At 36.4% G+C, this 27,985-nt stretch overlaps 1 pseudogene across 1 annotated transcript in view; it reads right to left on the minus strand.

The window, feature by feature from the left end:
- Nucleotides 1-15,008: 15,008 nt before the first annotated feature.
- LOC143229718 (uncharacterized) overlaps nt 15,009-27,985 on the minus strand; it is a 43,658-nt pseudogene continuing 30,681 nt past the window's right edge. Inside the window, exons 11-16 of the transcript XR_013016021.1 lie at nt 27,834-27,916; nt 27,402-27,679; nt 26,738-26,795; nt 23,051-23,265; nt 21,878-22,086; nt 15,009-20,144 (exon numbers count right to left, since the gene is read on the minus strand). The product of XR_013016021.1 is annotated as an uncharacterized LOC143229718 (transcript). The remainder of the gene's footprint in view (nt 20,145-21,877; nt 22,087-23,050; nt 23,266-26,737; nt 26,796-27,401; nt 27,680-27,833; nt 27,917-27,985) is intronic.

Raw genomic sequence — 27,985 nt, forward strand, 5'->3', positions numbered from 1 at the left:
TCGTTGCTTTAAGTAAGTGTTATTACATCATAGCGTCTCTAGTTTGTAGAAAGCTCTAGATGTCAGTTTGGTAATATGTACATAGGTGACTAAGTTAATGTAAGTAAGTAAGTTAGTGAAAATAAAAGAAAAAATTAAATTAGAGAGTGTAATTGTCAGTTTAACTATAAAGAGTGTATAGTGGCGATTTCTAAGGCAAAAACATCATAGCTTGTACATTAATAACAGAGATAGAGAAGAAGAATTGTCTTATGAAAGGGTGTTTTAAAATAATTGAATTTGCTTATGTGGACTTTGATAAAATTGAGACAGTTATTTAAAGCTCTGGATACAACTGTGATAAACAATAGTGTAATGAAATTAGCTACATAGTTTAACTAGTTTTGAATATATTATGTTAAAACAAGTGGATTGTGCACCGTCCATCAGTTGCTCGAATTAATCGCCAACAGGTAACAAACACCTGCTGTAAAGAATTTGGCTTTCATAAAACTGACAATATAAAATGTTTAATTTCTGAAAAATATTTCTGTCCATTGTATTTCTTACAATGCATATATACGTCTGTGTGTGTGCGTTTTGAGCTTTATGTTTTATCTATCTAGCTAACATTTAAAATATAGTTCATAATCCTGTCTCCTTACTGGATTATGAAATTCTTTGAACAATCCTGGTGCCAAAAACTGCGACGAACTGTCCATTCAACAAGTCTTATTGGTGGTCTTCTATTTCAAGATTTATGGTATATGGATGAAATAATGACGTGTTCTTTCTTGACACTGGCTCTCCTGATGCTGAAGGGAATTCTCTCTGGGATAGGTGGTTTGGCGAAATCAACCTTGATGCTCCTTTGGAAGTAGTCTTGATAGAAACTCCAGGTTACTGACTGTTTTTAAATGAGATACTTTCAAAGATGATCAGGATGAAAGACTTTGACTTTGACTGTCAAAACTTCTGGAAACATCTGAACCACATTATTGATTCCTTTCAGTACAGCAGGTGGCCACTCCTGCACATGCTTTAAGTTTGGAGTTAATCCTTTCTTGCAGCAGGAACTGTATAGACACACCATATCACGTCAGTGTAACCTGTTATTATGAGCTTTAACATTCTAGTGACTTTTCATTTTATCACTAGTCGATTTAAGGCTTTCTCAGCTGAGGTCATGTATGACATCAAGAATGTTAATCATTAATTTATTATATACAGATGAGAGTATAGAAGATCCAATGGCACACTCACTTCTTTCCTAAACACCAGTGGTAATGGTATATTGCTAGTAACCTCTTGTACTGCTATATAGTAACTCATGAGTAATAGTGAAAGATACCGATCTCACGTTTTCTGATTTAGTACATTATACAAAAAATAGTAAACTCTTTAACAAATACTAACATTAAATGAGCCCTTCAACCAAAATAGACATTTTAAACATGTATTAACATAAATCTCTTTATAACGAAAGATCAAAAGATATATTTATAGAAAAAGATAAACAACAATAAATCACAATTAATTTAACAATATGACAAGATAAACATTTCACAGTAAATGCAGGATAACATAAAATAACCTTTCATTAAACATAGAAAACACACACACACATATGGAGAGAGAGGTAGATAGATAGTAGGTAGATGCATTGTAGGAAATACAATAGACAGAAATAACTTTCATAGATTAAAAATTTTATATTGTCAGTGTGATGAAGGTTAGATTCTTTACAGCAGGTGTTTGCGACATGTTGGGGATAAATTAGAACAATTAATAGACAGCACACAATCCACTTGTTTTAACATAATATATTTAAAACAATTCAAATGTAAGTACAAAATTTTGTTACACTATTGGTTATCATAGCTCAAAGTTTTAAATAACTTTCTCCATTTTATCAAGGTCCACATAGGTAGGTTCATTTATTTTAGAACGCCCTTTGATAAGACAAATTATTCTTTTATATCTCTGTATTTACAATACAAGCTATGATTATTTCGCTTTAGAAATCGCCACTATACACACTTCATAGATAAACTTTACTTTTTTAATTTTCCTTTTACTTTCACTAACTTACTTACTTGCACTAACTTGGTCGCCTACATACATATATATATTGCCCAACTGAGACCTATAACTTTTATAAACTAAAAGATGTTATGATTTAACAATACTCCCTTGAAGCAACGAGAAAATTTCAAAAGGTGCAAATAATATGGTATCAATTCACAACAACTGAACTATATATAGTAAATAATTCATAATCAGTTACGTAATCAAACTTTCGATGTTAATCTGTTCTATAAATAACTTACTTTAATAGTCACCCAATAAACCAACTAAACAACACTTTTGTATTAAACTTAAAATGAACAGTTTTGTATATCTAACAGCAAACTATTCTTCAAGAAAATTATTTACAATATTTTTACACTGTATAAAAAGATTTTTTCGGTTCATACACAAAGTATTCTCAAACAGTTTGCACTAACATTTTAGTTACCTTTTTCGTCTGTGTTCGCATAGCACATCTAGTAGGGCATCAAATTGTCTTGAATCCTGATTGTCGTCTTGATCGTATATTACCCATGTCTGTTTTGTATGGACTATCTATGAAGACATCTGAGTGCTGACGCAGTAACTCTTGAAGGTGTTTCTTCTGCTTGTTAAAAAGTTCGTTTCACATGTTTACATATTTGTACGCTTCATCCATCCAGTGGTCTTAGTTCTAATAGATCATCATATTGTATGACAAAGTCACTATCTTCTGGTTCTGTGTTCATGATAACCATTAATTACACCTCAAATTATCTCTTCAGTAGTTTGGCATGATAAATATTTGTCTTCCCGTCTACTTTTACTTTATAGTCCATTCTCTTGACCACTTCCTGCACCTGAAAAAAAATACCTTTCCACTGCAGAGTGCTATTGTTATTATGTGTAGGTTGCAGAACCAAGACCTTCTGTCCGACAATGAAACGTTTATCCCTAGCCTTCTCGTCATAGAAATGCTACTGACTGCCTTTAGCTGCATACAGGTCTCTCGGACGAGTTGATAGATCTCCTTCAGTCGTTTACTGATGTCCTCGTAGAAATACCAACGTCCGAATACAATTCTCTGAAGTTGAACGGTTTGTTCGAAATCTATAAACGTTCTGGTCAAATGTCTGTAGTTTTTCGATTAATAATCGTTTATCACAATTATAGCTTTCGAGGTTTACAGTATGCTGACTGTAGCAAACCAACAATATTAAACTGTCTTTCTGCGTTGGTTACCTTTTATACTCTTTAAGACGAGGTTCTAGAAAGTTTAATTGGCAACAATACCAGCAATCACTAGTACATTGTTTATTCTTACACTTGAGAATCTTCTATAAATTTAGAGAACGGGTGGGACTTTCACAATAAACATTTAATAGTATAAGTTACATGTGTTTTTAAATATATATTTAAGTAAAACAAACATCAATAATAAACTAAATACGTAATGGTATATCCGTCTCACTGTACCATAAAATGTATGTGTTGTATTCCCAGCTGTGCGATAACCTAACAGGAAAGTATAGTAATTCTATTAACAAGATGATCATCAGCAAATGTTATATAGTGAAGTTTGTTTTAAAGCAGAGCCACAGAATGTTATCGAGCTGTGTCCAGTGTGGGAAAGCGAACCACGGATCTTAGCGTTGTAAGTCTGTAAGTTTACTGTTAACCTAATAGGGAACATGACGGAATTAAACATGAATTTCTGACATTGACTGAATTGACAGAAATCAAATAAGTAAAGTACGCGGGGTGGCAGACAGCACTAGCCTCGCCAGCTGCCAACAACATTTTGTGTCAGAAATAATGTTGGCCGATAAGTGAAGGAATTATTATAGAAGTTATGAGAATGTGTGAATTTCGCGCAAAGCTACACGAGGGCTATCTGCGCTAGCCGTCCCTAATTTAGCAGTGTAAGACTAGAGGGAAGGCAGCTAGTATTCACCATCCACCGCCATCTCTTGGACTACTCTTTTACCTACGAATTGTAACGCCCCCACGGGTGAAAGAGCTAGCACGTTTGGTATGACGGAGATTCGAACCCGCGACCCTCGGATTACGAGTCGAATGGCTTAACACCTGACCATGCCGAGCCTAAGTTATGAGAGCTGTACTCTGGTGTAACAGAGAAACCAGTGTTAATAGTGTTATCATACACATAGTTACATTCACTGTACTTAAAGAAAAATTTCATTCGTGGGCTGAATTTAACCGCAGATTGAAACTAGAAATTTGTTTAAATTTATTATGACAATGCACATACATTGGGATTCACAGACAAAAATCAGAAATCAATACAATTAAAAGTGGCTTAAATAAAAAAAGTAAATAGCAAAATTATATTTAAGAATATTGAAATAAGTGAGTTGGGAAGGACATATTCCATCTGTTGATTGTGTTGTCGTGTATTATTTAAGAGTAGAATGAATGTTCATGATACTTATGAAATATTTCTATTTGGATGAAATAAAAACGCTGTTGTTTGTTTAATATTAAGTCCTGTTTTGCAGATGCTAAAAGTCACCTACAAGAAAAATACAACGAATGAATTAATTCACCTTAGTATTTCTTAAAATAAGAAAGTGGAATAAGTGAGTAAATATACTACTGTGACATTTTCATTAACATAAGACTGGTCAAATTCGGTGGTTTCATCATTGAAGGTGAAATTGATATATAAGTTTACCCTGGTAAATTTATCTATTGAAAGTAAAATCCAGTAAATTTGGCCAAGTACTAATTATATAATAAAAACATTTCACAAAGCTACACGACGTTGATTTTGCTTTATTTATGGACCAAATGGCAGCATAGCTACACATTTATTCATTTAAGGTAAAAATGGAAAACAGAATTAATATGAGTTACTCTTCCAGTAACAGAAAAATGATCAATGAATTGGACGAGTTGATCCCTTTTAGAAAGTAAAATGGATGAGTGAATTCAACCCGGTAATAATTGTACACATATAAAGTATTTCATAAGGCTTCACAACGCAGAATGGCTAGATATTTATTCCTTTAGGCTTCACCATGTTCTTTTTGTTTTATTTAAGAGGTAAATGATAGAACGGCTAGACATTTATCAATTTGGGATAGAAATGTATAACAAGATTAATATAACTAATTTCTCCAAGAAAAGACCAATTGATTTATATCAAATAATTTATGGTCTGTGAAAGATGAAATGGATGAGTGAATGGATCGTTGCTACTTCTTTGTTAAAAATAAAATTCATATGTGAATTAATCTCTGCTATTTTTCTATGAAAACTATAACGGATGTGTAAATGAATGTTTACTGTACCCTTGTGAAAATATATAAAACCACAAGAGTACTTCTTACCCTATTGAAATCTTTACGTACTATAACTTATCCCGGACGAATCTCCAATTTATTAAGTTATATACGTTATGTATTAAGTTTTCAAATAACAGGATATTTAAAGTTGAATTTAGAAGTCAATTGAATGTCTATATGTATTAAATTAATGATATTTGCTACCAAGATTAATACACACAGTTTCTTTCTTAAAACAATTATATTTTAATACACAAACAACAATACAATTTATAATAACGATTATTACAATTAGTTATTACAAATAATGATTTATATACAAAAATTTTACAAACTCGCAAACAACATTCAATCTCTATATGATCTGGAACTGAATATTTTATCGACGATCCAGGTTCACGATGAATGAATTAATTCTGAGTTGATATTGTTACACTTCACTTAAGCTAGCTAGCTGTCTATTCTTGGCTGGCTTTACACCGCTTACAAACTGATTTTTTACCGATGAAGACATTTTAATGTCCTGGTAGAAATACTAACGTCTGAAGTTAATTTACTGAAGTCAAATGGGCTGTAATGTTCGAAATGTATATACGTTCTTGGTCAAATTATGTAGTTTTCATGTTAATAAGCGTTAATTACAGTATACTGACTGTAGTTGACTAACAATATATCATTACTGTTTCTGGGCCAGCTTTTATACCAATTAGGCGAGATTTTCGAATGTTCAACAATATTTGAAGACACGCTGGTGTTTTCGTAAATTATATATTGTTGATTTTTACTCTCGAGAATTTTCTACAAATTTAAAGAACAGGTAAGCCTTGCGCAATACACATCTAACAATATAAATCACATGTATAAAATTTGAACAAACGTAAATATTGTTGACTATAGCCTTTAGGTTGCGTTGTAAGACATCCCAGAGTGGTATAATTGTGTTTAAGTCAATACTCTAGGTTAGCCATTGTAGTAATGCTGTTATTCTAGAATTGCTAACTAACAGGCTCAGTTGTGTGGAAGTCGCGTTGTAATTCAGGTAGACGTAATTAATTTTATCGTCTTAATGTATTAAAGCTCGTTGTGCAGCATTCTCCAAAATATCAATATGAAACTAAATATTAATCCTTCACTACATCTGCTTGGCATGGCTAGAGTAGTACGGTGCTCAAATCGCAATCTTAGGGTCGCAGGTTCGAATCACCATCCCCAAAACATGTTCACCTTTTTAGCCATGTGGGCATTATAATACGACGGTCAGTCCTCCTGTTCGTTAGTAAAAGAGTAACCCAAGAGCTGGCGATGGGTGGTGACGACTAACTGCCTTCCTTTCTCCCCTTTATGTAACATATTGTGAACCACTACATCAAAATAACCAGTTCTTTAGTTCTTAATGTGTGAAATGTAAAGAAATAAAACTGAACAATCAGTTGATACAGTGAAGAAAATATGCTTTTATTTTGAGAATTCTGTCCCTCTTGTCAAAAATCAAGTTAAAAAAGAAAATACAACTTCAATCTGTCACCTTAAGCTGTGTGTACTCATATAAAAATCTTATAACTTTCACCGAATTTAACTTTGACTCATCTATATTAATGTTATTAATCTAACTTCTGTTCATGAAAGTCTCTGTAAGTAGTAGTAGTTACCTTGACTAGACTGTTATCTGTTGTCAACTCTGTAAATGTAATCTCTATAAAAGTAATACCTTTCACGTTTTGTTTTTTTTTATATTCCAAGATGTATCTGTATTCTCCAGTGCATGATTTACTAATTTGTTTATTTATTCGATGTACATAAGACATACTATAAATATGTTCCAACAGCTTTTATATATATTTACGACTGAAAACTTCTTGGACAAAACAGTTGCGTAGCTTATAACTGATTGGTTGTTTTTTTAAAGAATCTAGGCAATTCTGACAAATAGGATTTTAAATATATTTCACTAATTCAAATTAGCATTAATACTTAACATTAATGCAGGGTTTTTTCTCTTTTTATAATTTAAGAGTTATTGTTATGAGATAGTCTTGATAATACAAAACCAAAATATTATTAAATTTGTTGTTTTTACATTACTTCTATAGAGGTTTTAAAACGTTATATTAAAACAATTTCGGAACCTCACCGGCCCCTACCAGTACAGCAGTTTGTCTACGGATTTATAATGCTAAAATCAGGGGTTAGCTTCCCTTTGGTGGCCTCAGCAAATAGCCCAATGTGGCTTTTCTATAAGAAAACACACACAAACTTCGGACACTCACCACGTCGTTACTGTTTACGTCCCCACGTCCAGTTATGCTCTGTCTAATGACTGTTCATATTGAAAATGGTCTTACAGCATAGTTTCCATTGCAAAAGGCTTCATCATAAGACTACCTGGCTCGGTGGTTTAGTTCGTATTCACAGATATCTTCGTAATAAGATAAGTTATGCAAATAGTAGCCAACAATATCTCTCCTTTATTGTAATGCTTATGTTTTGGTACATTATAACAAAAAAACATTTTTTTTAAACTACAGGCTTGAAAATGTTAACATATACCCTTAATACTTTTGAACTTTTCAATCAAAGATCTCATATATGGAGAAGCTTCTCTCTTACATAGATTCTGAAGTTTTCCACAGACATTGTAATATTGTGTATTAATGAACAGAAGGTCTGTTTCTAGATGGTTCTTTCCCCATGTGATCTATATTCCTTTATTTTTCCTTAATTTTAAGTACAATAAATAGACCTGTCTTGGAAACTATTAATGACCGACATGAACAGATTTTTATGATTTGAGTGGATGAATATTTTGTGTCCGAACTGGGTAATACATACCCTTCCCAAAAATAACAGATTTTTGTAAGCATCGCGCTACATACAGGGGGTGAACAAAAAATAGTAACACTCCCTAGAAATGTTAATTTGTTATATATTACCGTGTTTCTCCGATAATAAGACCTACCCATAAAATAAGACCTAGGGTGATTTTTGGGGATAGTTTTAATATAAGCCCTACCCTTAAAATAAGCCCTAGTTAAGAGTGGCAGGAAGAGGAAAGAAATAAAAAAAATTAATTTATTAATTAGTTTAATAGTTAGTTAATTAGTTTGTTTAAGTATTAATCAGTTAGTTTAATAGCTTAATAATAGTTTATTTTAAATGGTTAGTTTAATAGTTTTACTTTGTAACTTCATTTTTTTAATATATCAAAATAAGACAACCCCGAAAATAAGCCCTAGTGTCATATTTTGGAGTGAAAATTAATATAAGCCCTGTCTTATTTTCGGAGAAACACGGTAGTTAGCAGAAAAAAACAACAAAACATAAAGCTATGTTTTTAGAACGCACTCGTCGAAATCTGTTCAGATACGATATCAAATCCTAATTTTAACACTGGCTTGTGTAAATACCTGAACTTTTTATTATTTTATTTACATTTTATTATGAAAGTGTTGTACACTTTCTGTAGTTTCTGCGACCTCTGGGTGCCGTTCGGGTGGAGGGGCCTCTGAGGAGGCTTTAGCCCATCCTTCTTGCCCCAGTGTAGATGGGGCCCCTGCAAGGGTCCCAGACGAACTGGTTGTCACTGGGCGTCCCCCTTCTCCATAGAGGCCCGGGTCTCTGTGTCGGGTGGTGAGTGGGTTGGGGCCATGTTGGTGCCCCCGATCTCGCCGCCCATGTAGGTGTTGAGGTGGGATCCTCCAAGGAGGGTCCTACCTCCTCTGATCTGGGTGGGTCGGCTGGGGGTCAGGTTGCCTCCGTGGTGGCCCAGGCCTCCTCAGCCGGTGGGGAAGTGGCGGAGGATTCCGTGGGACCCACGGCACAGGCCTCGGGTGTGGTGATTATTCTGGCCCCCTTCCCCGACGACGTGCAGGCGCCGATCCCGACGTAGGACGAGCTACCGTCACCCGGCTCGTTTGCCAGTTTCCTGGACTTCCCCGGTCTTCCCAGTCTCTCGGCGCTGGGTGAGGACAGTGGGGAGGAGCGGGGACCTTGCAGCTCCGTGTTTTTATAACACTTAGGTCCGGATTACCTTGTTGTGCAGCGGCGGTGGTCGGATGTCGGTGGCCGCAGCTGCGAAACGGGGGGTCGGGTAGCCTCAAGAGGCCGCTTGCCCCCCACCTCTGTCTACTCTGTCAAAGCAGCAGCGTCACTGATTCCTCACCTTTGATTGGTTGATGGGTTTTTCTTGCATCACTTTAAACATCCAGGGGATGCGTGACATTGCTAAGCAATTCTACACATTTCTCTCTTCAACCGCTTTGCAGTTGATGCCATATTTTTGAAGAAGACCCATTATGCCTCTCAGATGGACCACTTTTCGTGCTTCTCTCGTTATCCTGTCCGTGTCTTCTGGTCGTTTGGCACGACACGTGCACGAGGTGTGGGGATTCTCTTTCACCTGCATTTTAATAGGACCATCCTGGCATCACATAGTGATGCTGAGGGGCGGTTGGTGTACGTTGATGTCGCTGGGGGTCGCAAGATTCGGCTTGTCAATGTCTATGTGCCTATCGGGACCGGGGAGCGGGAAGCCTTCTTCTTGTGTTTGGACAGGTTCATGGTTACACAGGCCGATATCGTCCTTGGTGGCGACTTCAACTGCGTTTTGGATCCTCACCTCGACAAGATTGGAGGTGATCCTCTTTCTGGTGATCGGTATAAGTGGTCTCTGCATGCAGTGCTGTCAGATTTCGACTTTTCCTATGTCTAGCGTGTGCTGCATGGGTCTGCTTTTGTGGCAACTTGGACAGTTCGGTGCGTTTATTGTCGCCTTGACAGGTTCTATGTAACACCTGGCCTTCGACAGAGCCTCAGTGGAGCTGCTGTTCACCGGGTTGGGGATGTCTCGTTTTACCTGTCCAACCATCGGGCACTTCTCACCACATTCTGGGACTTTGTCCCCATTTATCGGGGTCCTGGTGTGTGGAGGCTCAATGTCTTCCTCTTTGCTGAGGATGAGGTTGAAGATAAATTGGTTGCCCTTGTCTGGGGGCTCTGCTCTGTCGAGTCTGTCACTGGGTCCTGGTGGGTAGGACTCAAGAAGCCTGCGCCTCCTTGTTGAGGCAAGCTGGCATGCAGCATTCGCGAGCCCGCCGCCTGGCCTTGCGAGGCAAACAGGACATCTTGGCTGCTTTGCTCCATGGCAGACCGATGAATCGTTGGGTCCTCTCGAACATCGAGAACCTGAGCAGGGACATAGATTTCGATTATTCCAAACTGTTCCGTACAGCGAGCGTCTCTAGTCTGATGTAATCTCTTGATCCCAGAACAGTTCCACGAGTTCCACTGTGTAAGGCACGGGAGATGGCAAAGACCGGACACATCTCCAGTCTGGTGTTGGAGAATGGTCAATCGTCATCTGACACCTCTGTCATTCTAGACGCGTGCCTGGGCTATTACCACTGTTTATTTTCGGCTTCACCCATGGAAGATGGGTTGTGGGATCACATTACTCGGTTTTTGCCCTCCCTCGACCCTTTCTTTCACGACCAGCTGGTGAAATCCATCAGCTTGGGTGAGTGTTGGTCGGCCATTTGGTCCATGCCGCTCGGAAAGTGTCCTGGGCCGGATGGACTGTCGGTGGAATTCTACTGACAACATGCCACACGTGGCTATCTGACCACGGGGCCTATGCCGTCGGGAACGCTGGATGGGCTCATTACTCTTATCTGTGTGGATCCCAGCCAGTCTGAAGATCTTTCCTCGTGGCGACCCATTTCTCTCCTGAACGTGGATGCAAAGATTATTTCTAAGGCATGTGCCCGTTTGGGTGCGGTTATGACTTCCTTAGTTTACTGCACTCAGACGTGCGCCGTGTGGAGCAGAAGTATCCAACAAAATCTGATGCTTCATAGGGACCTGTTCCACAACATCACGGATTGGGATATCCCTGCTGTCTTAGTGTCCCTCGATCAGAGCAAAGCTTTTGATCGAATTCATCATGGATTTCTGTGGTTTGTTCTGGGGAGGTGTGGCTTTCCTCCAGTTTTTGTCCAGTACGTGAAAGCTCTTGGTCAACGGGTACTTGACGTCTTCCTTTCCCATATTACAGGGGGTTCGTCAGGGCTGCCCGTTGTCCCCATCGCTTTACGCGTTGGTTATCGAGTGTTTGCTCTCTCATCTGTATCACTCGGTCTCGGTGCGTGGCCTCCAGATGCCGGGAGGTTTGAGCGTGACTTACGTTACGCATACAGACGATGTGAGCCTGTTCCTTGAGAACTTCACATCGTTAGGTTCAGTGCTGCCCATCGCCCATCGATACTCTCGGGCCAGTGCTGCCCAGTTGAATTTTCCCAAGTCTCGTGCGCGGGGATTTTGCAAATGGGCCTTGTCTGCCGACTCTCCATTTTGGTCTGGATTGGTCTCCCTCCCCGATCACTTGCTTCGGGGTTCGTTACTGCTTCTGCCCTGTTAACCTGTTTGACAGGGCGGAGGTGGTGAGGAGGAGGCTACTCCCCTTGGTTTGGCACCTGGGGGCTGTTCTTCTTCTGAATGACTGCACTGCACGAGCCATCGAACGTCATGTCTTGTCTTCCTGTGGGGTGGCAAGCCTGAGGCAGTGTTTTGGCTTTCCTTGACGCTGCCGCCTCGCAGGGGATATCTGGGCATACCATGTGCTCGAACCCAGTGTCTTTCCATTCTTCTGTCTACTACCTTTTGCTGTCTGTCTTTAAAGGGTAACCCCAGTTGCCACCTCACGAGATTCTTGGTTGGCATGGGGTGCAGGCTCTCTGGTGTTCCTTTGAGCCTGCAGACATCTATGTGTTTTTACCCTCCTTCTTGGTACGTTGACGCTGCTGTGACGATCCGGCGTTGTCGTACCGTGTCTGCCGACGTACCGACGGACTCCCGTTCCCTCTACCGCCTACTGGTCCTCGAATGTACCCACAGGATCGAGCGATTCCACCCTGCTCTGCCATGGGGCGTTATTTGGGACCGCGTCGCGCTGCGCCACGTTGGTAGCTATCTTCAGGCTTTCAACCGGCGCGTTGTGCATAACCTCCTGACGGTGAGGGAGCGTTCGTACCTGCAGAACTCTGGTGTGACTGAGTTGTGTCCAGTGTGTCACACACAGGTGGAGTCTGTCTTGCACAGGTTGGTCCTCCATCCAACGTCGGCGGAGATCTAGGAAAGAGTTGCTCGCCTTTTCCGGGTCCCGCTGCTCTCGGCGGAGACAATACTGTACCATGTACCGATCCCTGTTTCCAGCCACCTTGCCTTTTTCTTTCAGTATACCACAACCATCTTTGAGGTGGACTATCAGCGACTGAGTTCCGGGACATTTTACCATCGCTGGCGGCCGGACGTCTCGCCACTTTGTGTGTTGGTGAGAGTCGGGTGGAGATTGGATTCTGAGCCGCACTGCCTCCACTCTCGCTTCATGTAGTTATCAGTGTATATATTTCATGTTTTTTCTCTTGTACTTATTTAATGTTTTGTTATTTTTCTGTTGTATATATTGTCCCTCGCTGGTACAGCGGTATGTCTCCGGATTTGCAACGCTAAAATCAGCGGTTCGATTCCCCTCAGTGGGCTCAGTAGATAGCCCAATGTGACTTTGCTAGAAGAAAAACGCACCCACTCTTGTATATATATTTAATGTTGTTTTTTTCTCTTGTATCTATTTAACGGGTTTTTGTTTTTTTCTCTTGTATATGTTTCCTTTTAACTTTTTCGTCATGCTTTTGTGTACAGTTTTAAATGTTGTAAATAAATTCAAAATTAATCTGGTTGGACGATCGGCTGGTGTCTTGCCGGACAATCCGTCGAATCCTTCTGCTCAACGCCGGCGAAATTTTCATGAGCGAACCACTTGAAATTCTCGTTTTGTATCCCTGAGGATCTTTTAAGAAATTTGCAACAGCTGTTTAACTACGCCCAATCTCACCAGCAATGGAACGTTTAGAGAGACTTTGCTTTTGTAGCTCGACAATTTTGCCACGTTCAAACTCTGTCAACTTTTCAGCCTTTGCCATGTTTTTACCTGATGTAACACAGGATATGTCAGTGGGAGATGTTAACAAAGCTAATGCTTGAACACAAATGATTAAGTTTCTTTGCGTGTTTACCGATTAACGCTTCGTTTCAGTATAGTCTTAAACTTTTGTCTCGTAAGTATTTATGCTAATGTCATAACGTTCACATTTTCACTATTAAATGCCGAAACGTTTTTTATTTTTATTTTCCCTTTTCATCTTTCGAAGCTCTACTCACATAAGTGGTTGAGTCTAATAACGCAAAACGCATATTTTTTTCTATATGTTCATTGCCCTTAAGATTTTGACCAGCAGTGTGTACACCCAGAGAAATGCTAGTAACCAAAACGTGTGTATTTATTTTTCTGCTTTTAAAGTTAAAGGTATTGGTTCTTTTTTCAGTTGTTTTTTTCTGATTACAATATTGTCTTTATGATAAAAATATTGTCATTTTTTGTCTATATATTACAGATTTTTTCTCTGTCTTTTCTTTTTCTAACAACGACAAAGTCCTCATACAGGCCTAATGCATTCCTTGATTAATCGCACCCTCTGGTATGGACTACAGTTTCACCTGTTTAAGGTTTATCAGCACAGCTTCGATCAGCCTCTTCCAATGATGATGTTCAAACAAGACAAGAAATATGTAAAACACACACATCGAATGAAACATTTGGTCTGGTATTTAATATAAACTAATAAATTAGGTACAAAACCATAATAGTATTCACACGACTAAATTAATTTAGGTTATTACACGACGGGTTAAAAAGGACTGAGAAAACGTCATCTTATACACATCGCGAACCATAGTGTCTGTCCAAGTGTTCGTCTGTCTCTGGTTTGAAAAGCTATGCACGCAGAGAAAGCTCAACATTCATGTTTGAAATGACGAGAAAACAGACGTTAATAATGTTGATGCCAACATTAATTTCAGAAGCAGGATATTCAGCAGTTAATCATATTTCCATGTGACAAAACTTAAAGAATGAAAATTCAAATTTACTGTATGTTATTGTTGAACGATTCTTGACATAACAGAAATGGTAGGCGGTATAAGTAGCATAGAACTTTGGCTCTGAGTGAAACCAAAAATGTAACACAATTAACCTATTTAAAGTCCATAAAATAATTTACATTAATAGACTAACTTAATTTTTTCTCGTCACTTTAGAACGGATACTTTTTCTTGTAGTTTTAGATATTTTAAAGCGTCCTAACTGCATTTCTTTGATTTGCTGACCCAACGTGTGCTAATAATCCTTGAATAGGTGAAACTGCTGTCCACACCAGATGGTACGGCAATCAACGAACGTGTTTGGTCTCTACGTCACAGATGATTTTTTTTTTTTCAATTTAATCTTTGTCGAAAAAGAAAAGAAACCTGTAACATACACACATTTTAATTAACCAGTTGGTCCACTGAGTAATATCGAATAATAGTTAGGCCTAATACTATAATGTCAGTTACACACCTAAATTAATTTAGGTTTCTATATGACAAATTAAGAATTCACATAAACTTTTGAATATGTTTCAACTATAATATTCTTTTTTATCTAAATTGTTATTATTGTAGATGGTATTGTTGATGCTACAATTATTTTATTTTATCTAAAGTATTATTGTTTTAACCAATAATGTTGATGTTGCTCTGTGTTGTTGATAGATAACAGAAAAAAAAAAAGTGAACTAAAACTTAAAGCATAAAGGTAACTTTTATTTTCCACTCATTAATAAAACACATTGCACATGATATACAGTCAGATCAAAGCCTAAACCACAACATATAGAGAATAAGCAACGTTTTATACACACATTCTTTTTAACTACATTTAATTTAGACACTGCAACACTTGTTTCCGACTTTGGACTTTCTCTTAAATAAGCAAGCCATTTCGCTAAGTATTTCTGTTTACTCCCCTGTATTTATCGGATAGTTTGAGAAGCTGCTTTTCTAGATCTAGGAATCTCTAGAGAAAAGACAGACATATCTTTAGTGTGCTTCATTAACAGTCAGATGGAATATTTCATTAGGAGAACGTGTAAAGGTTGCAATAAACAGAAACGGTTGACGAATCCCTGCAAAAGCAGTCGAAAAATGCTACATTCAACATTTACGGTTAGCTATCCGGACCATAACTAATACCACACAAGAGAATCATAACGTTGTTTTCAGTTGCATTTGCAATACAAAATTTAGACTATACATAGAATCAATTCGCTGTGACTCTGTACAACGGTATACAAAAGTCATAACTATTGACTTAAAACGTTAAGGTAGTGTGACTGCAAGTAGAATTCAATCAGTAAGGTATCATATTATTGGCCAACAGTATACAGAGCCGTAACTCATTGATCCATTGTGTAGCAGAACTTAACAACGCCTTCAGTCAATACATTATGACCTTACTGACTGCTGATCAACTGAAGCAAGGACAATCTCCGAGTGACATACTGAAGAACACAGTAAAATAGAGAAACCAAAAGTTACACAAGTGATAGTCTTTTACTGTGCTGTAGGGACACTGACAGCTCCTAAACAAAGCTAGCTATCCACTAACACTATAAGGATCTAGCTACTATCTGCATATTCTTACTGCATCTGTTTCTACTTGCATGATGTTGAAATTAGGGTAATGACACGTCACAGTAAAGTACAATTATCTTCCAGCCAATAGGCGTTGGTCAAGTTTAAAATCAGATAACTATAGTCACACAACTTCTATAAAACAGTTAGAGGGGAGAAAACGCGAGTCATTTGTCACATTCTATGTTTGATAATCACTACTGAAATCGTTGAAAATATATCACCAAAACATACTTGGAAAATATGAAAATAATTGCTGCTATCCACAAAAGCAGTAACGGACTTAAAATCTAAAACAACGAAACGACGAGAACAATCATCGTTATGTCAATAGAATGTGATATGTACACAAACAAAGCATAACATCAAGGTAATGTTATTTAGAACATTATCTCCTACAATTTGGGCGCTGCAATAGGATAAACTAAAAGACGTTCTGTTTGTATATTTTAATATTTCTGGTTGCTGTACAGATTGTGTCCTCGTAAACATGCATTAAGGATTTCTTCAAACAAGTATTTGTGAAAATAAACTACATGCTAGCCTAATGTGACTTCCAAAAAAACCCCAAAAAACACGGTTTATGTTACAATTACACAAACACACACATCATAAAGTGTTTAAAACTTAATTTTTGTTATGTTTCCTTTGCGAGTTAAGAATAAGTTTGCGACTAAGGTTTTCACGCTTCAGGTACTCGACCTACAGTATTTATACATACTTTTTAGAGCTATTCAAATGCTAGTTAATCAGACAATAAATGAAAGTACTTAACACGTCATTACATTTGATAAAACTGTTCGTCACTCTTACTGAGTGAATGATAATTGATGATATAAATTGTCTGTTTTTATCGTAGCGAAGATATCGATAGAGATGTACTTTCATATAGGTACAGTAAAGCTTCATTCACACATCCATTTTAGTTTTCATAGAAGAATTGCAGAGATCAGTTCACTCGTGAATTTTGTTTTCAACAACGAAGTAGCAACGATTACTTTACTCATTCGTTTTATTTTCTATAGAAGATAAATTATTTGACCTTTTATTGTTAATGAAGGAATTAGTTATATTAATCCTGTTATCCACTTATAACCCAAATTGATAAATTTCTAGCCATTCTGCTACTTATTTCTTAAATAAAACAAAACCAACGTTGTGAATCCTTATGAAATACTTTATATGTATACAATTATTACCGGGTTGAATCCACTCATCCGTTTTACTTTCCATATAGGATCAACTAGTCGTATTTAATTATCATTTTTCTGTTACTGGAAGAATTACTTATATTAATTCTGTTATCTATTTTTATTCTAAAATGGATATATTTCTCGCCATGCTGCCATTTGGTCCATAAATGTTTGTTTGTTTTTTGGAATTTCGCACAAAGCTACTCGAGGGCTATCTGTGCTAGCCGTCCCTAATTTAGCAGTGTAAGACTAGAGGGAAGGCAGCTAGTCATCACCACCCACCGCCAACTCTTGGGCTACTCTTTTACCAACGAATAGTGGGATTGACCGTAACATTACAACGCCCCCATGGCTGGGAGGGGGAGCATGTTTGGCGCGACGCGGGCGCGAACCCGCGACCCTTGGATTACGAGTCGCACGCCTTACGCGCTAGGCCATGCCGGGCCTTTGGTCCATAAATAAAGCAAAAGCAACGTCGTGTACGTAAACAAGTATTTTCTTTCTATAATGTGTGTTTTTTCATTATAGCAAAGCCACAGCAGGATATCTGCTGAGTCCACCGAGAGGAATCGAACCCCTGATTTTAGCGTTCAAAATCCATAGACTTACCGCTGTACCAGCGGAGGACCTTTCTATAATGATTACTTGGCTAAATCCACTGGGTTTTCCTTTCAATAACTAAATTCATCAGAGCAAACTTATAAATTACTTCCACTTTCAATGATGAAACCACCGAATTTGACCAGTCTTATGTTAATGAAAACATCACAGTAGCATATTTACTCATTCATTCCAATTTCTTATTTTAAGAAATACTAAGGTTAATTCATTCATTCGTTGTATTTTTCTTTTGGGTGACTCTTAGCATCTGCAAAACAGAACTTAATATCAAATAAAATTTTCATCATTGTACAACAGCGTTTTTTGTTCAACCAAATAGAAATGTTTCTAAAGCATCATAAACATCCATAAATAACGCATGACATCACTCACAATCAACAGATGGAGTATGCCCTTCTCAGCGCACTCATTCCAATATTCTTAAATATATTTTTATTAATTATCTGTGTGTGTGTTTTCTTATAGCAGAGCCACATGAAGCTATCTGCTAAGTCCACCGAGGGGAATCGAACCCCTAATTTTGGCGTTGTAACTCCGTAAACATACCGCTGTACTAACGGGTGGTGATATTAATTATCTACTTTTTATTTAAACCACTTACAACTCTAATGATATCTGATATTTATCTGTGAATGTTTACCTAGCTATATGACAAAAACAAAACATTTACTTGTTCTCTCTTTTATGAATATTTTGATGATATGAGCTGCTTACCAAAAGATGACTTGAGTCATTTTACAAATGTTCTCTCGTTCACGGTTATTTTGAAGACTTGAGTGGTTTTACAAATGTTCTCTCTTTCATGGATATTTTAATAACATGAACAGCTTTCAAAATGATAATTTGAGTCATTTTACAAAGGTTCTCTCTTTCATGGATATTTTGATGACATCAGCTTCTTTCCAAAAGATGACTTGGGTCATTTTACAAATATACCTTGAACAATTTTATATTCATCTCTTCTAACATAATGTTCACCTTAAAAACAATTGTAATTGAATAAATGTGGATAGATTTACAAAATAAAATAATAATTTTAAAATCATGCTCCAATAAAGAGTAAAATATCGAGTAGTTTTTCAAAAATAACCAATTTAATCATTATATAGCAAAAGTTGATGTTAGCAGCTAGTCTACTGTGAACGTCATTGTCATGACTTAGGTATTAAATGAACAAGAGACAATTCTCAACAGCCGCAACACTTGAAATTCTTTCAGGCACCATCATAAGATGTGTGTATACCAGAGTTGAATTTATTACTCATCAGGATCTCTACAAGCCTACCCTCAAACTGAAATTCGTTTACGCAGGATTTCATTAAATTAATCTAGGAGACCTTTGGTTGGGTCAAATGCATTAATCAAAAACTGTAATTAGATGTCAAATCGGTCAAAAAACAACAAACTCAGAGTCTTTCTACGAGTTGTTATGTCACGACTAAAATTTATAAAACATTCATTAATATTGCATCAAGCTCACACGCAAATCTACAGATTTGTATCTGACTCGAAGCTGTTAAAATTAGTGATGTTTGTTTCTAGTTAAGCACAAAGCTATACAGTGGGCTATCTGTGTTATACCCACCATGGGTATTGAAACCTGGTTCTCTCGTTGTACGTCCGCAGACATAATTCTGTACTACTGGTGGTCAATTAGTGAAGTTTTTGCTCTTTAATTCCAAAACAAATTAGTTAAGGGAGTTACTTAAAAAACATGTTCGTGGCGACTAATAATTGCTGTGTCTTTTCGCTATCTATTTTACCATTAGGTGTAAATTAACATCCAACAATACCAGAAAATTTTCAGCTGAATGTTGGAGTTACGTTAATATTGTTAGTTTTATTTATAATGGTAAAGAGATTTAAAATGAGCATTCGTAAAAATTATAAAAAGATCCATCATTTCGATTTTTCTAAGCTTAGGAGCAATAACATAATGATGACCTTATGATGACCTCCTCTGTTGACCTAACAACCACTCTTCCTTTGGTACACTAGAAAGCATCACCATTTGTCAAATAAAGTATTTGATGATATTATTATCGAGAATTAAGCTTGAATGATTTAGATTATGCAAAATTATTCAATCAGATGATTTAATGGAAGCACACTTATCAATTCGTTCAAACTTTCATTTGGAACATCGTTTTGTTTTCAGTAATAATGATGCTATTTTGAAAACCAGTTCTGAACCATTCACTTAGTCATCATTCAACTCCAAATTCTTTAACTTCTAATTTACCTAGGCTTACGGATGTATCTCAATATAAGGTATCCCATTAGACGAAATACACATAAAAACATTAGCAAGATCATGGTATTTGCCCACAGAGGGAGCCAAATTCCTTGATGTTCGATTATGTCTTCAACGGGAATGACTGAACTATTTCCATGGCGGCATGCATCAAACTGGGAATTATGGGAAGCACAACTAGGAAAAGGAAAGAAAAAAAATTCATTTATTTATTAATATTAACAGTCTCGCGTTTAGTGACTAAGTGTTGTAGAATTGTTTGACTTCAAGGTACAAATATTTTTATTGAAAATCAATCGTTAATTTATCAATGTATAAAACATTAACAATTTGAGATACGTTTTAACCCCAACATAACCCGTACAATTTAAAACCTGTCTTAGGGACTGAATTATTCTAATCCTTGTCACATGAAGTAAAGGTTCACCATCTTGTAAATCATAATATTTTTAAACAAGAAGAAATCCTTAATCTCTGGCACTTGAAATTCCGTTAAGCAGGGTTAGAGTATATTAATTTATGAGACCTTTTAATAACTATATTTTTGAGCATCAGCATCAGCGAAAGGCGTGCTTATACACGGTTCGATTGTATTGTTCTTCAAGATCTCTCCCACTCTACCCTCAAATTGAAATTATTTTAGGTAGGATTAGAATAAATTAATCTATGAGATCTTGGACATGGTCAAATACATCAAGCTAAAGGATTTGATCTCTTGAGTCCTAAGCTATAATTAGGTATCAAACTGGTCAAGAAATGAAAGAGCTATGAGCTAAAAGTTTGTACTTGAAAAAAGCAGCTCGAAGCCATCTTATAACTCGCTATGCTGCGACTAGAAATAAAGTGAATATAATTACAAACTCAAGAATAAATAAACGAAGTTATGTCACCTGATGTAAAAACATTTCTTTTTTAGATGATGTTCCTATCAAATGTTTAAGTGAAAATATTATTCCACTTATTTATTCTATCCCTCTGTTAGCACTTGCCCATCCAAGAGATCAACTGAAACTGTAATACTTTATTATCAGCTGAAAACAAAGAAAACCTTTTTATAAAGTTATGATGTAAGCACTTTGGAATGATATTTCTCGAAAATTACTGGTTGGTAAAATAAGTTTGTATGTGATCTTAGAATATATATATCTGTGTGTATGTGTGTGAGTATAGCTTTGCTTGAGTATGAGTGAGTAATATACAACTAGTTCCATCAAGATTCGTTTGAAATTTACAGGTCATATATCGCTTTCATTCATTTAACCCCTGGGAGAAAGAGATGCAATAAAACCAAATTGTTTTGGAATTTCACACAAAGCTACTCAAGAGCTATATGTGCTAGCCGTCCCTAATTTAGCAGCGTAAGACTAGAGGGAAGGCAGCTGGTCATCACCACCGACCGCCAACTCTTGGGCTACTCTTTTACCAACAAATAGTGGGATTGACCGTAATATTATAACGCTCCCACGGCTGGGAGGGCGAGCAGAATAAAACCAAAAGAAGGCAGAAGCAAATCAAAGTTTATCAACTACATACTTATGTTATTAATAGATAGTTTTACACACACATAAGCACGTGTACAAAGAAGGTAGCTATTCTACTTGGCGTACAAATATATAAAAATAACAAGTATCGCCTTTAGATTCTAATTGTAAAATAATATCTTAGATCAAACTGAAGAAAATAAGAACAGTGAAAAATACCTGTTGTCTTATTTTACTTCGTACATGCCGATATTTGATATACTGTATGTTTGAAATTTATAAAGAAAAGGTTTTTTTCTGGAAAAACGAGAGCACAACTTTGATAACTTGTAGTTCTTTTAGCTTACATTTAACATCTAATATTTAAATTCTTATACAAATTAAAAAGTATACGTACTAATAAAGTTAAAGTAATATAACAACGCCTACCGTATTGGCAATTCACCACCAAATTCAACCATCTGCATATTGTTGAATGCATAATGAACCACAGAGAGATATCTCAACCACAGCAACCAGGAAGGAATAGCCTTGGCATAGAAACCACCAAACAACATGGTAGATAATGAATACAAAGCAGAGACCGTCATAGACACTTGTAGATCAACACATAATGCCCCAAAAAGGAGCCCCACACTCTAGAAGAAAAAGGAAATAGATTTTTCAGGTAATTCATATAGTTTACAGTACCTAAACAATTTTATATAAAGTTGAGATACGGACTGATTGGCGAAAATATGGTGAGGTCAGCTTATAAACTCTATCAACATTCAGCAGGTTTAATTCACTCCGATTAAACAAACTGGAGTATGGACGTCCGCAAGATATATTACAAAGATGGCAAGATGACAAAATTATATCAAAGAGATATAAAAATTATATATAATTATATATAATATATATATCTATAATTTCATTAGAGAATGGTGAGAGTTAACTTTGTAAAATAATGAAACTTCAGAATCAGAGAAATACTGGTATTATATTTCATTATATTCATTTCATATAATATATATATAAATTATATAAAGATATAAAAACAAACGTGATAATCCAGGATGGACGTCCATGAACTGAACGTTTTTAAACACAATTACATGGAACTTACGTTAACAATTATATACACCAAAATGATTCTTACAAACTTAATGTTTTATTAGCACATAACAGCAACAACAAACATTTGTCTTCAAAGTCTGATTTCAACAAGTGGTCGCAGAGTTCATGCTTATTTGTCACAAGAACTTAGCATCAGTCCTCCAGTTCAGCTGTCTTTTTAAACTCGATAAAGTCCCGTGAATTTGCTTTGAAACAAATTATTAAACTTTTATAATTAGTATTACTGAAATAACATAAATTATTCCAATTTCCCTTCCAAAATGTTAGATACCATAATTTGTTATTATATACCAAAAGGAAATAAATTTATAAGAAAGTCTTTACTTCACTACTGAAGTATCGAGATGTTTCTAAATCCAACTTCAATCAGTTGCGTGCCACTTTGTGCAATTTACTAGCACAGCAATAGGAAATTAACAACTCTCTTAAAACGTAAACCTTTCTATTCTCACATTTCTCAAGTATAATTCTCTGTGTTCTTACCTGAGCAACAACAGTATTTAGAAGAAGAAAACCCCATAGACTCAGGAAGATCCGAGGATTCTGAAGCCCTAACATGGAGTACGAGATGCAATGGTACACTGAAGGAAGAGTAGCCGTGAGAGGTAACTCACCCACCATTTTAGCCAAGTAATAAGCAGAGAGGCGGTAAGTTCCAGAAGCCCGTTCCTTGTTAATTACCTCTCTTTCGGACGGAACTACATTAAGAACAAAAAATCATTGTAAGAATGGTATGCTTATATTTATATTTTACAGTTTTAAAAAATGACAACAGTCTAAGTGACCATTATTTATTAAACAGTTGGGTTTGTTTGGAATTAAGCACAAAGCTACACAGTGGGCTATCTGTGTTCTGCCTACCACGAGTGTCGAAACCTAGTGGTATGAGCCGGAGAAATATTGCTGTGCCACTGGGGGGGATAGTCAGTTTGGTTCCAATTTAAACAAATCAAGACAAGGCACTTCATGGCGTTACAGTGTTCGTTCACTGTACATTTCTGATAAATGACCTGAAACCGATTATGCAATACTGGGTTGATCTAATTTACGCGTGTGTGTATGTGTGTTTTCTTATAGCAAAGCCACATCGGGCTATCTGCTGTCTCCACAGAGAGGACTCAACCTAATTTATGTGGAGCTGCAATTGACTTCAAAATATACAAAGAAAATCCGAGTGCTGGTAGTAGATTGCATGGTTTAATAAGATTAACTAAGATATAAAATTTGAATAATATAAATAAGTATCTCAGGTACAATTAAAATAGAAGAAATGTGACGTAACTTTTTATGTAGGTAAAGAATATTCTGTTATAGATCACTAATTCCAGAACCAAGGTTATATTTATGTATGATAACCATCGTTAGTTATGGTTTGTTTGTTTCTGAATTTCGCCCAAAGCTACGCGAGGGATATCTGCTCTAGCCATCCATAATTAAGCAGTATAAGACTAGAAGGAAGGCAGCTAGTCATTACTACCCACCACCAACTCTTGGGCTACTTTTTTATGAACGAATAGTAGGTTTTACCGTAAAATTATAACGCCTAAAAGGGTGGCCATGTTTGGTGTGACGGGGATTCAAACCTGTGACCCTCAGATTACAACTCGAGTGCCTTAATCATCTGGCCATTCCAGACCTATTAGCAATGGTAATAAGCTGTTTGATGTACCCACCTCTCGGAAACCTTCTGCTACCGCCCCTGCTATATATTTTACACAGCATGTGAATAAAAACAAGATAACGTCATGATATAATCTGTTTATAATGTTCTGTTGATTAATGCACAATCTTACAATGTCTGTGGAAGTGTGCGGAATCCGTGTATTAGAGAAACTTCTCAAAACATGGGATCTTTCACTGAATGTTAAAGGTATATGTTAAAATTTTCAGCCTGTAGTTTTAAAAAAATATATAGATTTCCTTGGTTATAATGTACCAAAACATAAACATCACAATAAAGGAGATATATTGTTGGCTACCATTTGCCTAACTTATTAAGAATATATCTGTGAATAAAAACTAAACCGGGACCTGGAACAACTTAGTCCCACAAAGTTATATTTGTATTATGCTACAAGCACAACGTAGAACAAATAAAACCAGTATTTTTATTGGTTAAATTGCCTTCTTTTTAGTAATATTTTGGTAGCTTTAATCTAGACATTTCTTAATAAGGTTATTAATAAACCTCCAAGAAGAAAAGTAGGAATATTAAAACAATGTTGGTAAATATCTCTAGAGGTTGTCATGTGAAAGAACCGTTGGAAGATTGATTTCTTGAGTGTGCATGATTAAAGTCTGTAAAATAATATTCATAATACACACTGACAGATTATGTGTAGCTATATAAAAGTAATGAAATAGGGCCCATGACTATGTAGCATAACTCACATAGAACCATAATGTGACAATTGTGTCAAACAGAGAAGTTAAAGTGTTTTCAACACTCGAGTTCAATAACATGTCAGTTTCGAAGTGTTTAAGGCTTATACTAGGCAACGTAACCCAGAAAGTAGCAGTCATTTAGCCTACAGATAGTCTAAAGACAGTGATACACATGGCTTTAGTACACTCTACCTATAGGCATCTTCATTATTGATAGTGTAATTTCCATTATAACACATTTTGTATTACCTATTGAATACAGTAAACAGTGAAGCTCCCCCTCTAGATAAGAGATTTTCCACAAAAAACACAACAAAAACAGATATATCATGTTGTCACGTGCTTGTAAGAGCTAGTAATTGCGAGAATACTGATTTCTCGATTGTATGTGACAAAATCAAATAAAGCATGTATAATGCACGACAGGTTAAAGGTAGAAATATAACAGTAATGGAACAAGGGCCAAGAACATGTTGCAGAAATCATATACAATCGTAATGTGACAATTGTGTCCAACAGATAATTTAAGAATGCAATGTTTTCAGCACTCAAGTTAAAAAATCATTCTGTGTTTAAGTGTTCAGGTTATATATACATAGCAACATAAACCAGTCAGTAGGAGTCATTTAGCCGAAGCACGTGGAAAGCATGTCTTCAGTGCACTCAAATAATCATCGTCTTTATCGTCGTCTGAGTTGCCGAGTTCTACACGAACCTCTTCTTCCTTCTTTTGGTTGTTGCATTTTAATCCATTGGCAAAGAATAAGCAGCTTGGCAATTAGCAGGAACGTAGACACTTGCAGAATAACAGTTTGTAAACTGCATCTGGAGCTGGTGGAGTGCATATCCACTCAATGACTAGAAGGTCATCATCATTTGTAGCCCATCAAAACTCTTTACAGTTTGGCACATCACGGTGACTATGAAGACAGCACTTCCGGATTTCTCCCTGATAGTTTGCGCAGAGTACATGCATCCAGAGCACTGGTTTTCAACCTTTTCCAACTTGCGGCACACCACGACAATCTGAAAATTTTCGCGGCACACCTGGAAAGCCTAAACGATTTTCTTAAGTACACGTTATACGGCAAGTGTTTAAAGTCTTAAACGAAAATCACGGCCAAAGCAAGCGATATTAACGTCATCTGCACATTGACAATACTATCGCTTGCTTTGGTCGTGAATGTCGTTCTAAGGCTTTGTAACGATTTTGTGGTATAGCAGAAAAATCAAAACTTTTTATTTTTACATATGTTTTCAATATGACACTTGTGCCTGCTCCCGAGAGCAAATCAAATTGTAGCGAGGCTCTGACGTAGGCAAACAAGCTCGCATTTCATCATCGACTGTAAGAAGCCTCTCTCTCTTTCTGGCTTTAATTTCGGTCTATGCTGAAAATCCAATTTCGCAAAACCACAAAGATGGAAATGAAAGCAAAACTTCGACTGCTTTTGAACTGATTGCAGGATATGAATTTTTTAATGGAGATCCAAAACTCATCCAAACTCTTTTCGGGAAACAATGACTGATAAAATTTGTCGTTTCGTAAATCAATGAGCTGTTCTTCTTCCTCAGTTGTAAGATTTGTTGTCTCGTTGATTCCGTCACCCAGTTATATTCGTCGACAGCAAGTGACGGGAAGTAATGTTTTAGTGCGGACCGTTGGTCGCTTAATGTGTTCAAAATTTGAGAGAATATAGTTTACATTGCAAACACGAAAGGGAAATATGTATATATATATTTTGCAATCACTGTCCTAAAAAATAAGACAAATTCTGTACTCACATGAAATAAGTGCTCCAAATAGTGCAAATAACATCCAGTAGGTGGTGCTAAAGAACATCTAAATCAAGTAAAAACAATAAATCAAAAAATGCATCTTACTTTTCTATATTGAGGTTGAAATGCATTTTATAATTACTATTCACTAAATGAACAAACTAATAAAACAAACAGAGGGTTCAATGACACCAAAGAAATTATTGATAGCCTATGACCTTGAAGAAGTAAAGTTTATTTTGTATTGTTGGATCAATGTGTGAATTTAGAACTAAGTTATATATCCTAAATTAACCAAACATTGTGGGCTGTTAAGATTATGGCCGATAAGACTGGTAGTATTGATAATACCTAACACATGATTCAATACACTTTAACCATTATTGCTTTTGTTGGTGTTGTTTTCTTGTGGATTGATTTATATGTAGTAGATTTAGTTAATTTTATATATATATATATACACACATGGGATCAGGTTGTTTAATGTCTGATTACTTCCACACTTTGATCTAGTTATATTGTTTTTGATCATAAGTTCTTAATAATTAATGCAACATTTTATTATTGATGCTGAAAATCTTTAGGGTAGAAACAAAACAAACAGTATTTTAACAATACTATAATGTACAGATCTTGCAATGCTATAAGGGGATGCAAACCAAAAACCCACCCAGCCTTGAATGTCAGATAGATTATTTTCCGTCCTTTCCACTTGAAACCAGAGAAGTCCACTCACAAGTCCTAGTCCAACAGTCTGTATCCAGTTAAGTCTAGAAAGCATGCGGTCATGAGCTTCCAGAAAGTTCCTTCGTGACAGTATTTTCAGTTGAGTCCAAAAACATGTAGGCCATTTGTCAAGTTCCTCAGAAAGACTAATGTCCCTGCCAAATGCAGAGTCGTGGAGATCAGTCCAAGATGACACTCCAGAATCAGCAGTGTCGTCTGATTCTATAATTGTACAAATTCCAACAAAATCATTTAAGGACAAAAAGAACTGGCACATTGCAACTGAAACAGTTTTATTAGAACTGTGGAATATCAAGTTAATAAATATAATTTCAGCCAGTTTAGATTTTAATTAGTCTCATTTATAGCTTCTTACCTGTAGAATAAAGACATGTCAACTGGGAACATTCACAGATTGAGGAAGTATTTCCAATGTCAATACTAACTTCTTTCAATTCACTGAAAAAAAAGTGTTCAGAGAATTTTCTAAAACGTCTAGAGATATTTAAGAAACTTACTTTGAAATAC

This window comes from Tachypleus tridentatus, chromosome 10 (genome assembly GCF_004210375.1).
Source record: "Tachypleus tridentatus isolate NWPU-2018 chromosome 10, ASM421037v1, whole genome shotgun sequence".
In the NCBI taxonomy this organism is placed as follows: Eukaryota; Metazoa; Arthropoda; class Merostomata; order Xiphosura; family Limulidae; genus Tachypleus; species Tachypleus tridentatus.